The sequence below is a fragment of the Malus sylvestris genome, chromosome 11 (genome assembly GCF_916048215.2).
Source record: "Malus sylvestris chromosome 11, drMalSylv7.2, whole genome shotgun sequence".
Classification (NCBI taxonomy): domain Eukaryota; kingdom Viridiplantae; phylum Streptophyta; class Magnoliopsida; order Rosales; family Rosaceae; genus Malus; species Malus sylvestris.
The window spans coordinates 9,891,393-9,905,108 of NC_062270.1; the positions used below are offsets into that span (position 1 = coordinate 9,891,393).

At 38.5% G+C, this 13,716-nt stretch overlaps 1 pseudogene; it reads left to right on the forward strand.

Annotated features, from left to right (window-relative positions):
* LOC126590211 (licodione synthase-like) overlaps positions 1 to 8,503 on the forward strand; it is a 41,102-nt pseudogene extending 32,599 nt beyond the window's left edge.
* Positions 8,504 to 13,716: the final 5,213 nt, after the last annotated feature.

Sequence of the window (13,716 nt, forward strand, 5' to 3'; positions counted from 1 at the left end):
GGTACCCAAACGATTCCACGTAAGCTGGGTACGGATGAATAAACTTAGGAAACTTCGGCCCTTTCTTCATGGCCGAGTCAATCATCCGCTGAACTTCGGTCATATCAACAGGTGTTGCTTCGACCCTCTGGTCGGTCCCGTCTGACCTACTATTCGACCATCCTCCTTTCTCCAAGTTAATTGGTTTGAGCAGGGCAGGAATAGGCCCGGCCGGTACAATCGGTGCCGGGTTGTTTTCTGGTAAACAAGGTTGGCGAAGATCGAAAGGCCTGCTGCCACCAACTTGGCTAACCAACATTTCGAGCAGCTTGGTTTGCCGATCATTGGCACTGAGTATCGCGTCCTGCAGCTTGTCAATGCCTCGACTGAACGTCTGCTCGGCTGACCGAGACTGCTCGTCCAGTCGCTTTCGGAGAAACGACCTCGTTGGTGGGTCTGATCCTTCACCACCATCCTCGTCACATTCCTCTATTATCCCTTCATTGAGAACGCATGTGTTTCTGTTAGGGATCTCTAAACCACGGAGTTGACCGCCGAGATTAAGTTCTCTCTCTCGGCGAGTCGCGCTCGTGGACTCAGGTGTACCAACGCTAAGGGGATTCTGCGCCTGTGGCACACTCTGTCCTATGCTCTGACTCGGTAAATCGGCTGTCGACTTTCCCATAGCTGTTTTCTTTTTTACCGATCGTGTTTCAATTGGCATGAACTTCGTAGTTTAGCACTGGGTCCCACCGGGCGTGCCAAAATGTTGACCCTAGAAACTACAAAGCCTACGTGGCGCGCAGGCCGAGTAATTAATAAGCTAACTACGTCATTCGGTGATTGCGGGGCGTGCCAACTCGTCGGCCGAGGCTCGGCCAAGGAGTAAATTTGATAATGCTGTGTCGAGTCGCGCTACTGACTTCTGCGTCTTGCGATTGCGGCCGAGAAAGGAACACGTCTCGGCCTCTTGGGTTCTCAAGCCTGAAGACAAGGCTGCTATTTCTTACAAAGTTCACGAACCGAATTCGGCTTGCAATGTGCCGAGTGTAATAAATGTGACACCTCACCTCGCCGAAAAGGCTAATGAAATGACCTCGACCAACAAGGATTCGAAAACCCTCCTCGACCGAGACTTGGATAGGTAACCGACCGTTCTCGCCGCAGTGCTGTTGATGCCAACGGAAGATACTGCGAGACCGACCGACTCTACGGTGACAGAGCTATCTATGCCGACTTAAGATACCACTGGTTGCTTCCACAGTGCTGTTGATGCCAACGGAAGATGTGTCAGCGAAAAAGGAAAAGAAAAAGATCTCAAGTTGTGAGAGTTTGCGCAGGGCAATTTTGTATTGATTTTGTGGGGGCTTTTCCATTGCTGAATGTCTTGTATTTATAGTAGCAGAACACCGAGCCCGAGTTCCAATCCTACTTGAACTAGGTTTCCCTCTCCGGATTACCTCGATCAGTCCTATCTCTACTAGGACTCGAATCTAGTCCTTAACCGAGCCGGATTCGCCTTCTAGTTTTACAGATCTCGTCAAGGGTCCCTATTGTATTAGGACTCGACTTGCATTCTGATTTAACCGACCTAGGCTTGGAAGCCCATGAGCTGAACGTCCTACGCCCCTCTCGCCGTACGTCTTCCCGGGCCAAAAGTGATTCCTCCCTCGGCCCAAACTGTTATTTTGGGCCCAAACAGCATGACATTGTGGTACTAGTGCGGACCAACTGTTCTACAGAGTGGACATCTTGGAAAATGTGCCCAAGGACCATAAGAAGTCTATGTTGAATTATCAGTAAGTGTGAATTAGTAAAATTATTTTTGTTAAATAGTATATTATAATGATTAATTTTTTATTATTTTTTACGTAACAGTTTAACTATATTATTGATGTTACGAACCAAAACTTGATGAAGTTGACCGAATAGATGTTGAGGAAGCGTTACTGGTAGTGGCAGTATGAACATCATCGGCCACTTCCACCTCTTCAGCCCTCTCGTCCACTAATCCTTTAGCAAACTCTCCCTCCGGTTCGGCCCTTTACTCTCTCTCTGCCTTGGCGCCTTCCCATGCATCGTCGTTTCCTCACCAGACCTCGCGAAATAGGTCCTCAAAAATCCATGAGCTCTCCTTCATATACCGTTCTCATTCCATCACGATTGACCCTATGGACCTTATTATAAATTCATCAAGAACCTCAGTATGAATGAGTTTCTAAGCAACCGTAGCGTCTACAACTTTGCTAGCTTCAATCGAATCCAGGAGTACCTTAGGCTTTTGAGGTTGTTGGCCAAGAAAGCTGAAAGTGGTGAAGCTGTTAATCACGTAGAGAAGTTGCCAAAGCTTTCCAACAATGTGTTCGCAAAAATGATGTTGGGGAATTCTAGGGGATCTAATGTTGAAGACAGAGACGAGGAGGCTAGCTATAGGTATTAGGAAATGTATTCCAATGAAAAATTATAAGATTACATCAGTTGGTATTTATACAAATAGATGTGCACTTCACAGCTCACCATAACAAATCTAATTGTCCTATAACTACCTATAATAGAAAATCAAAGTAATTACAATATAGACACTTTAACTTTTGTCTTTTACAAAACTATCCTTAAATGACCCCTTAAACTGAACTTGGGCAACTGAAGTGATAGTTTGTCTCTCAGCAACAAGAATCTTGGCTTGGACAGTGATTTGATGCAAATATCTGTAATTTGATCATGTGAGCACACAAAATGAACAGTGACAACATTTGAGAGTACTTTTTCCCTAATATAGTGGTAGTCTATTTCCACATGTTTGGTCCGTGCATGAAACAAGAGATTTTTGGCTAAAGAAATAGCAAAAATATTATCACACCACAACTTAGGGGGACATGATAAAAGTCATACCAACATCAACTAGTAATTTGCAAAGCAAAGCAATCTCAACATTAATGTTAGCCAAAGATCAATACCCTACTTTAGTGAAGGAATGTGCCACTGTTGGTTGATTTTTAGCACTCCAACTAATGAGTGATTTTCCTAGAAAGATGCAAAAACCTCATGTTGATCTTCTTCCAGAGCACACCCTGCCCAATTTGCATCTTAGAAAGCATTAATAGTGAGAGGAGTAGAGGTTTTAGGGAATCAGAAGCCTAGGTCAAGTGAGCCTTTCAAATATCTCAATATTCTCTTGACTACCTAAAACTGAGATTGTCTTGGTTGATGCATAAACTGACAAACCAAGTTAACAACAAAGGAAAGATCTGGCCTGGACCTAGTAAGATATTGCAAATCCTCTACAATTGATCTGTACTTCTCTGGATTAGAAAGCAAGGGAGAGGAATGATCCAATTTAGATGTACTTAGAAGTGTAGCACATGGTTTTACACCTGCCATGTTTGTCTTTTTGAGCAGATCAAGAATATATTTGGTCTGAGATATAAAGATATTAGAAGAAGACCTTTTAACTTCAATTCCAAGGAAAAAATGAAGAGAACCTAGATCATTGATTGGGAAAAGAACACTAAGTTGAGCTATTATGTCTTTGCAAGCTTGTGAAGAATGACATGTGACCAAGATATCATCAACATATACAAGAATAAATACCAGAGAATGATCATTCTTGACAAATAGTGAGTGATCATTATGTGATCCACCGAATCCCATAGACTTAAGTGCACCATGAAGCTTCTCATACCAGGCTTGAGGAGCTTGCTTGAGCCCATAAAGACTCTTGTGTAACTTGCAGACATTATTAGGCTTGGTAGGATCTTGCAAACCAGATGGTTGCTGCATAAACACATTTTCAGTAGAGTTCTATGCAGAAATGCATTGCTGACATCTAATTGGTTGAGAAACCAATCATACTAAGATGCAAGTGTAAGAAGAAATCTTATAGTCACTGGTTGTGCCACAAGACTAAAGGTTTCTATGTAGTCTAAGCCTTCATGTTGATGGAAACATTTAGCTACTAAACGAGCTTTATACCTGTCAGTAGTGCCATCAGCCTTTTTTTTAATTCTGAACACCCATTTACACAGACCAAGATTCTGAGATGGGTGAGAAAGAACAAGAGACCAAGTGCCTATGTTAACTAATACATTGAACTCCTCCTGCATTGCTTGTCTTCAATGAGGGTGTTTTAAGGCTTGGAGATAAGTGGTAGGTAGATAATCTTGAGAGATATGAGAAGGAAGAGGGTGTTTAGTGGCTGAGTATGCCTTAGGTTTAAAAATCCCAGATTTGGATCTTGTTTACATGGGGTGAGTGTTTTGAGGTGGTGGTGGTGGTAGAGGTGATGAATGGTTAGAGATAGAGGTGGTAGATGTGGTGTTTTGAGGTGGTGAAGGGTTAGGGTTAAGGGAGGGTGCAACTTGGTTGATAGGTGTGGAAGGGTAAGTTAGTGCATCAGTGATATTAGTAAAGGTAAGGGTTGAAGGTATTTAAGGAGAATGGTTGGAGGCTAAAGAGATAGAAGGTGGAACCTGAGAAACCTGATGAAATGGGAATGTCAGTTCATCAAATATGACATGCCTAGAGATGTAAACCCTTTTTGATTGAATGTCAAGGCACCTATAACCCTTGGAATTGAGACTATAGCCTAAGAAGATATACGATTTACTTTTAGGCTCTAATTTGGAATCTGTATATGGTTTTAACCAAGGAAAACTCCTGCACCCAAATACTTTTAATGTTGTATAATCTGGATACTTGCTGAAAAGATTTTCCCAAGGACAAGATCTAGTCATAGTACGCAATCTGTTAATAAGATAAACAGCTGTAGAGAATGCCTCAACCCAGTAAATATGAGGAACATTAAAGGCAACTAGAAGTGTTCAAGCAATTTCCACTAAATGCCTATGCTTGCGCTCCACACAACCATTTTGTTTTGGTGTTTGAGTGCAAGATAGTTGATGATGTATGCCATTATCTTTGAGATATTGAGTGAACATAGAGCTAAGAATTCACCCCCAGAATCATACCTCAGAGTAACAACTTTGGTATTTAACATAGTTTCAACAAGAACTTTGAATTCAACAAAGGTTTTGAACACCTCATATTTACATTTGAGAGGAAAGAACCAGCAATATCAAGTGAAATCATCTACTATAAGAAGGTAATATCAATAACTAGATACAAAGAGAATTGGAGCTAGACCCCAGACATCTGTGTGTAAAAGTTCCAATGGTCTAGTTGTAACACTAGCTACAATTATGACATAAAGTCTCATTCATACTAGTAGAAGTAGGAATACTAGATTAAAGTCTCATTCATACTAGTAGAAATAGGAATACTAGATTAAGAGACAAGTTTATGTAAAACTTTGAAAGAGGGATGGCCCAATCTTTGATGCCAAATCTCTGTAGAAGCTTTGACAGTTGCTGCAAAATGCTTTTGTGAACCAACATTGACAGAGGCAGAGAAAGGATAAAAACCATTTTGCACAGGTCCTTTAAAAAGCATCTTCTCCGAAGTAAGATCCTTCATAGTGAAGTGAAAATGATAGAGGTGAATTGAACACCAATTATCAAGTGTAAATTGATTTGCAGAAAATAAGTCTTGCTTTAAATCAGGAACATGTAACACATTATTTAAGGAAAAACGATGATGAGGAGTATGTATGTATGAAGAACTAGAATGAGAGATAGGCAAACCTTTGCCATCATAAATGTAGACTTGCTCATGGCCTGTGTAAGATTCTGGATTTTGTAGATTTACCAAAGAGCTTGTCATATGAGAGCTAGCTCCAGAATCAATTAGTCATGAAGGAGAAACATGCTGAGAAGTGTTAGCACACATAGTTGTCTGAGAATTTATGTTGCCAAACTGAGGATTCATACGGTGTGGACATTCAGAAGCTTCATGATTATACTAGCAACATATTTGACAAGTAGTTCTTTTTCAAGAAGAATTGTAGCCTGAGCAACCTCCACGATTATTTCTTTTATTATAACAATTATAATTATGGCGCTGATTGTTGCCATGATAACCAGAGAAAATTCCCTTATTCCGAAAAGACCTAGGGTTTGACTGATTGTGATCTTGATTACGACCTTGATACTGATTGAAATGAGATGAATTCTTAGCAAGAAAGGCTTGAGTACCAGAATTTGAGGTCGGCATAGGTAGAATTCCAATTGATGATCCAAGATTGGAATTGAAAACCTGACAAATGCCAGAAGAAGTAGTAGCTTTCTTGCGATTTGCAAGTTGAATCTCTTTGTTAAGAAGCAAGCCATGAAGTTCGTCAATTGTTGTAGAGCCAAGATGGAACTGAATCGCATCAATAAAGGAATCGTACTAAGACGACAAGCCATAAGTGTGGCAAAGATGAGTTCAGAGTCCTCAACCGGAGCTCCAGCGCTGGCAAGAGCATCCGCGATCTTCTCAATTTATTGAAGATAGGTAGCAACAGTGGATTCGCCTTTGGAAATGTTGCGAAGTCGAGATCTGAGTTCATGAATGTGAGATTATGAGGCCGCTGTAAGGCGCGATTCAAGCTTGGACCATTTTTCTCGAGATGAATTCACACCAACAGTATATGGAATCAAAGATTCAAAGAGAGTTGAGTTGATCCATATAAGAATATTCTGATCATTCTCAAACCAAGCGATGTACCTCAGGATTCAAGATTTGGTTACCAGATGAATCTCGAAGAACTTTAGGCGAAGCTTCGATCGAGCCATCAACAATGCTGGTGAGATTGTATCTTCAAAAAATTGGAGCAAACAGTGCACTCCAGGTAAGGTAGTTGGTGGTAGTGAGTTTGATCGGAACCATTGAGTTGATATTCTGAATCGTAATCGAAGCAATTGAGGCGGTGCTAAAGGAATTAGGGCACAAATTTACCACCAGAGTCGGATGAACTAGTGAAGCAGACTCAGATGAGGGAGAAGCAGCAATCACCATTGCTGCAAATTAGGGTTGCAGAGAGAAGAAAGAGGGAAAGGTGAGAGAGAAGTAACAAGGAAGAAGATGATCGGAGTCGGTCGTAAGACAGAGGCAAAAGATACCATATTAGGAAATGTATTCCATTGAAAAATGATAAGATTCCATCAGTTGGTGTTTATACAAATAGCTGTGCACTTGACAGCTCACCATAACAAATCTAACTATCCTATAACTACCTATAACAGAAAATCAAGGTAATTACAATATTGACATTGTTAACTTTTGTCTTTTGCAAAACTATCCTTAATAATAGGCTTGTGCTGAGAGAGGTAACAAGGATTTTTGTGGAGTTTAATTTGTCAGATTTTGTTTGGTTTTGCAAGAAGTTGGATTTGCAGGGATTTGAGAAGAGAATTGAAGACACTCATAGGACATTCGACGCATTGCTGGAGAAGGTTATTTCAGAACGTGAAGAACTGAAAAAGAAAAACATGAAAAATAAAGGAGGCAGTGGTGGCGAGGAGGTGAAGGATTTTCTTGACATTTTGCTTGATATACTGGAAAAAGGGAGTGCAGAGTGAGGAGGTTGAATTTACAAGAGTGCACATCAAGGTTTCAATCATGGTACAAATTCTGTTTCGTATGATTTTCAGTTCAATTATATTAAATAAAAAAACTTATGGGGATATGTTATTGAAATAACAAAAAAAATCAAATACAAGAGGAAATACGAGAAGAAATGAAAAATCCAAACAACACAAAAAAATTTAGGAATGTGAATTTGGGAACTTGGGCGAACTATAGTCTTGATTTAGATTTAGACATTTTTTACTTTAAAACTCCTTCTTGTTCAGTTAGTTTTGTTCGTGAAGATCGATTTGGGATGTCCGATCTTGATTTATTATTGATTAGTTTTGTTCGGGTTCTTTCTTTTAGCCCCATGTTCCAAACAAAAATAATAATAGCTCTCTATGTTGTCGTATTATGCATCTTCAAAGTTTAGATGCCCGTTCTTAATTTCCTATTATTCAGAGCTATAACATATAGGTTATTTAACATTAAAGGGCTTTTAGGAGAATAATGAAATTGGATTTTTCAGTATTTCTTCACGGCACGTACAGATACAACCGCCATTTCAATAGAGTGGGCACTAACAGAGCTCATCATCCACCCGGAGGTGCTGGGGAAAGCAAGGGAGGAGATCGTGTCATTGAGAATAGAAGGCTAGTCGTAGAATCAGACGGTCCAAACCTTCCATACATACAAGGCATCATAGAAGAAACATTGAGACTACACCCATCTGTGCCTATGATCCCAAGAAAAAGTGTGCAAAAATGTAACAGTGGAAACTATGTGATCCCAGAAAAAACAATGCTATCTGTGAATGCTTGGGCCATTGGAAGGCACCCAAAGTACTGGAAAAATCCTCTGCACTTTCACCCTGAAAGATTCTTACCACCACCCAGTGGTGGAAGAGATGAGCGAGTGCATTAGATGTTAGGGGGCAAATGCTGCCAGCCCTACTTGGTGCTATGATTTGGAAGTTGTTGGGGTCAATCAGAAGCATATGAACGGTGACAATCGGGTTCTTGATCAAACCCTCACCAAGATACATAGTCATAATAATTTACTTCGAATTCGATTTTGAATAGAATCGAACATAAGACCTCTCACTTACAACTAAATAGGAATACTAAAAGACCGTAGTGCTAAGTGACACAAACAAGTAAACACTTAAAATGCCGATATATATGGCATGAAAATTAATAAATGGCCTAAGACGCTCATATATGTCAAGGCTTTGCATTATTGGATCGAAACGCTATGTGCCTACGTAAGTTGATCGCTCGCTCAAATTTGACTCGATTATTAATCTCTTCAAAGCGAGACATATTGTGGACCCGAAGACACACTCCATTATTTGGTACAACCTCAACCTTACCACACAATCCTGTGCTATTTAATAAGTTGCTCGTTTAACTTGGAAAATATTTTATTTAATTAAGATTTGATTTGATTTGACTTTAGCTTTTCTTGTCTCGTGGGTAAATGTTTGATTTTATTTATTTTGTAATATTGTTTCTTTGTAATTTTATTAAAATCTCGTTATTGAGAAAATAAAGTATTGAAGTTGCATTTAAGTTTGTAAGATTAATCAAGGATTCCGAAGGATTTAAGTTTGTGAGATTAATCGAGGATTCTGAAATTTACACTAAGCCCTTTATTTTCAACTTCACTCATTTCGTCGATCTCTTCAAAATTAGACAACATATTGTGGAACCAACTAAAAACATACTCCGTTATTCAGTACAACATCAACTGTACCACACAATCAATTACAACAAACCCTAGACCCAGCATCTCGGTGAACGTCCTCACAGAGACAGTACCCCTTTATATATCCTTACCTTCTGTCTATAATGTCAAAAGCAACTGTATATTCCTTTCACTCTGATCTAATCTAAGAGCGGCGCAGCAGATCACTAAGTTGAATAATTACTTAAAATTAGTATTTAGTTGCAAAATCGGTTATTCAATACAAAGTCCACTGATAAAAACTTAAAAAACTCTTTTTTTTTTTTATAAGAAACTACGATTTCATGATTTAGATTGAATATGTACAACATTAAAAATCTTGCCGGGATTTCAACCCAGTCGAAGGAAAATGAGCGTTCCGCATCAATACAACTTACAATTAATTTCTATTCTCAACGAAAAGGTCTAAGATTACATAGAGATGTTCCTCAAACCAAGTCACCAGAGAGTGTTGGGTTAAACCAACCTAGCCAAGCGATGCACCACCTTGTCGAGGTCCGTCGTCCGTAAGACCTTATTCAAGATCTGTCTTGTATCATCAAGAATATGTCCGACTGGGGAAGAGTCCTTCCAACCTTGTGAGATAGAGCACTAATGACCAAAAGAACATCACCTTCAAGTTCCAGCAGTGGGAACCTCTGCTGCTGTGCACTTAAAAAAACTCTTAACAGCCTTAATTAATCTGGACTCTAACAACCTTAAACTAAATCCGAGATGTCATTCTTATTGATTTTTTGTTTGTTTGTTTGTTTTGTATATGTATTGATGAGAAACGGAATTTCATGAGAAAAATAACAAAAAATGACCATAGCTCCCCAATAATCGAAAATAATATACAGGTGATGCCTGAGTTTTGGCTGCACTGCACCGGCAAATCTGTGTGGAAACGAGAATCCATAGCAAATCCTCTGGACAAGGAGCTTTCCTTGACAATTCACGTGACTATTTACTTACGTTTAGGATTAGGTCATCTCTATGAATGGAGGAATAAAGCAACGTTGCTCGTACTATGTGTTAGCATTTCAAAACTTTTTTTCAATGTATACATACCTTGGGTTATAATATTATTTTTTTGTCAACGCCTGGGGTTATAATATATTTTGGTTTAGTTTTGGTTATGCCTCGTGTTGTTTTTTTTTTTTTGACACTTATGCCTCGTGTTGGTTATTTTAATTATTTTATTTTATTTTATGATAAAGATTCAAACTTATTACTTTACTTCTATTAATATCTAAAAAGTTGTGTTTCATTTGAATAGTCATGATCCTTTTTTAACGGCTTGACAATAAAAAAACAAAAAAAAATTCCTTTTTGAACGGGTATGGAGAGTTCTTTAAATAAGAAATCTCAATTTTCAAATCTTACAATCTTGTTGGTAATACCTGCACGCAAGCATATTGTAGAGAGACGTCTATGGCTTTAGGCCAATGACATCACGCTTCTCTTTGGTTTACAAACAAGATTTTCCAATTCTATTATTCTCATTTAATTTTCATATATCTGATAGTGTTATATATTCAATTTTTTATATTTGAATATATATATATATATATATATATATATGTTGATGCACAAAATCAGTAAGGACTTTGGTACAACAGAAAGTGTTAAGTTTGTGACCTTCGCTAGATTGCTCCGGTCACTAGTGTGGATAAGTATGTAAATGGATAGAGACAGGGAAGCAAACACAAGATGTAAATGGTTCACCCAGATTGGCTACGTCCACGGAGTAGAGGAGTTCTCATTAATTGTGAAGGGTTTACACAAGTACATAGGTTCAAGCTCTCATTTTGTGAGTACTAGTGAATGATTTAGTACAAATGACATTAGGCAATATTGTGGGTGAATGATCTCCTTTTATAGAAGAGAGTTTCTAGCTTTGTTCTGACATTGACACGTGTCATGTTGTGATTGGCTTCTGATGTTGACACGTGTCACGCTATGATTGGCTTCTGATGTCAACACGTGTCGTGCTGTGATTGGCCTCCTAGTTGGAGAGAAACTCTTCTGGGTCCTTGACGGTATAACATTGACCGGTGCTCGGTAGTTTCGGGATTGGTCAAGTATGGTACAAACAATATATATATATATATATATATATATATATATATATATATATATGGTCTTTAAGGGGACATAATCTCATTTTCTTTTGAAAAATAGGGATTAGTTGTGGGCCCAAACAACATCGAACTTCAATGATACAAATGTCTATTTTTCAAGTTATACCTCATAAATCATCCTTACAAAATATTAGCTAAACCAAAAATATTTGAGGTATCTAATTGAGTTCCAAGAGATTGAGGAACACTATGATCTAAGAAACATTGAAATTCCATCGTGACAATTGAATAAGCAAATGATTTCAGATTAAATTGAATTTTTGCAAGTATGATCTATGGATCGAGATTAACAACATAGACGGTTCAAATTGTTGAAGTTTGTTGTGAAGTGAGTCCCTTAACTAATCCCTACTATTTTATAAATTTGAAAATCCCTCCGTATAAAGGGTGTGTGTGTGTGTGTGTGTGTGTGTGTATGAAATCTTTAAGGGAAGGGATCCCTATTTTTTTTTTTAAATGGAGATTAGTTGTGGGGTCCACATTACATCGAACTTTAACGATCCGAACGTCTATTTTTCAAGTTACACCTCATAGATCATCCTTGCAAAATATTAGCCAAATCCGAAATGTTTAAGACATCTAATTGGGTTCAAAGAAATTAACGAATAATTTGTTATATAAGAAACAATGAAATATTATCTTGATAATTAAATAGGCAAATGGTTTCAGATTGAATTGAATTTTTGCAAGGATGATCTATGAATTGAGACTTACAAAATAGACTGTTCGGATCGTTGAAGTTCGATGTGAAGTGTGCCCCACACCTAATCTCAATTTTTTGAAAAAAAATGGGAATCCCTTTGCATAAAGGGCATGATGTATATAGACACACATGTAGTTAGTACAATTTTACAGTCTATTCCACTGTAATTTGAAAGCCCCAATCCCTCCCACTACTAGTAGTAATCGTAGTTTTATTGCTGTCAGGTTTTTTTTTTTTTTATGGGCAAGGCAAGGAGAAATTTTTAATTGTGATGAGAATATAGGTGATACATCACATGTTTTTATATAAGTGGTAGAAAATTTTATTTTTTAAGTTATTATCTTTTTGGCACACATATCTCATCATTTGTATATTGACATGTGATGTACCACCACATGTGTCGGTCACACTGAAAAATCTCTCCAAGGCAAATCCCTGCTCTTCTTTCTCTCTCTAACAGTTTCCATAAGTACATTTTTGCTGTATACTTTTACAACTCTTGTATTTTTCAAACATTTTTACTTTACCTCCTATTTTATTATGTCTCATTTTACTCCTACTCATCTTTAGGGCTGGAAAAAAATCCCAAAAATCCCAAACCAAACCGAAAAAATCCCGAACCCAAACCGAAAAATCCCAAACCAAAATTATCCCGAAGATCGGTAATCCCGTCCCGAAAAATACCGAAGTAATCGGTATGGGATTGGTTTCCAAATCCCATTTTTTCGGTATTCCCGAAATCCCGAAATGTTTTTTTTCTTTAGCTTTCGGTTCCCACTTCCTAAGTCAAAAGCAGGAGCCTTTGGGCTTCCACTCACAGAAGGCACCAAAATATTATTAAAAAATGGGAAAGGCACAAATTGGCTTTGGGTTTCGGTTCAGACTTCCCACCTCAAAAGCAGGAGCCTTGGCTCCCACTAACAGAACGCACAGAGAGCAGCACTTGAGGCAGAGAGCATCACTCATGGGGCAGAGAACATCACTCTTCATGTTGAGAAGCAAAGAGGAGAAGAGAGAGGAAGGAGCTACTGCCGAAAGCTCTTGAGTTTGGTTTTGACTCTTGAGGCAGAGAGCAGCACTCTTCGTGTTGAGAAGCAGAGAGAGCAAAGAGCTACTGCCGAAAGCTCTCTCAAATCTTCGAAGCTCGACCCATATCTTTCTCTTTCCTCTCTGAAGCTTTCTCTGAATTAGGGTTCGAATGAGGATTTATAAATTAGGAATTTACGATTTAGAGCTTTTGATTGTTTTGATTTGGATTTGGATTTCTTGATTAATTTTCTGGGGATTTCTGGATTAATTTTATGTGGATTTGGTTGATTTGGATTTATGGATTTCCATGGTCAATTTCTCCTTTGCATGTTCGATTTCTTTTCTGCTTTGCATGCTCAATATGCAGGTTTGAATCTTTTCTGCTTTGCATGCTCGATCTGCAGGTTTGAATTGAATTGAATTGAATTTATCAGCTTCTTCCATTAACAAGAAGCCAAATGTTTTTTGAATTGAAAACCGAAACCATACCGAAATCCCGAAAATATTTCGGGATCCCGAAATTCGGGAATACCGAAATTTCGGTTTGGGATCGGGATTAGGATTTTCATCCCAAAAAGGATCGGTTTGGGATTCGGGATACCATTTTTGGGACGGGATCCCATACCGATCCAGCCCGACTCATCTTTAATGTCTCATATTATCCTATTTCATCAAGGGAAATTTCATTTA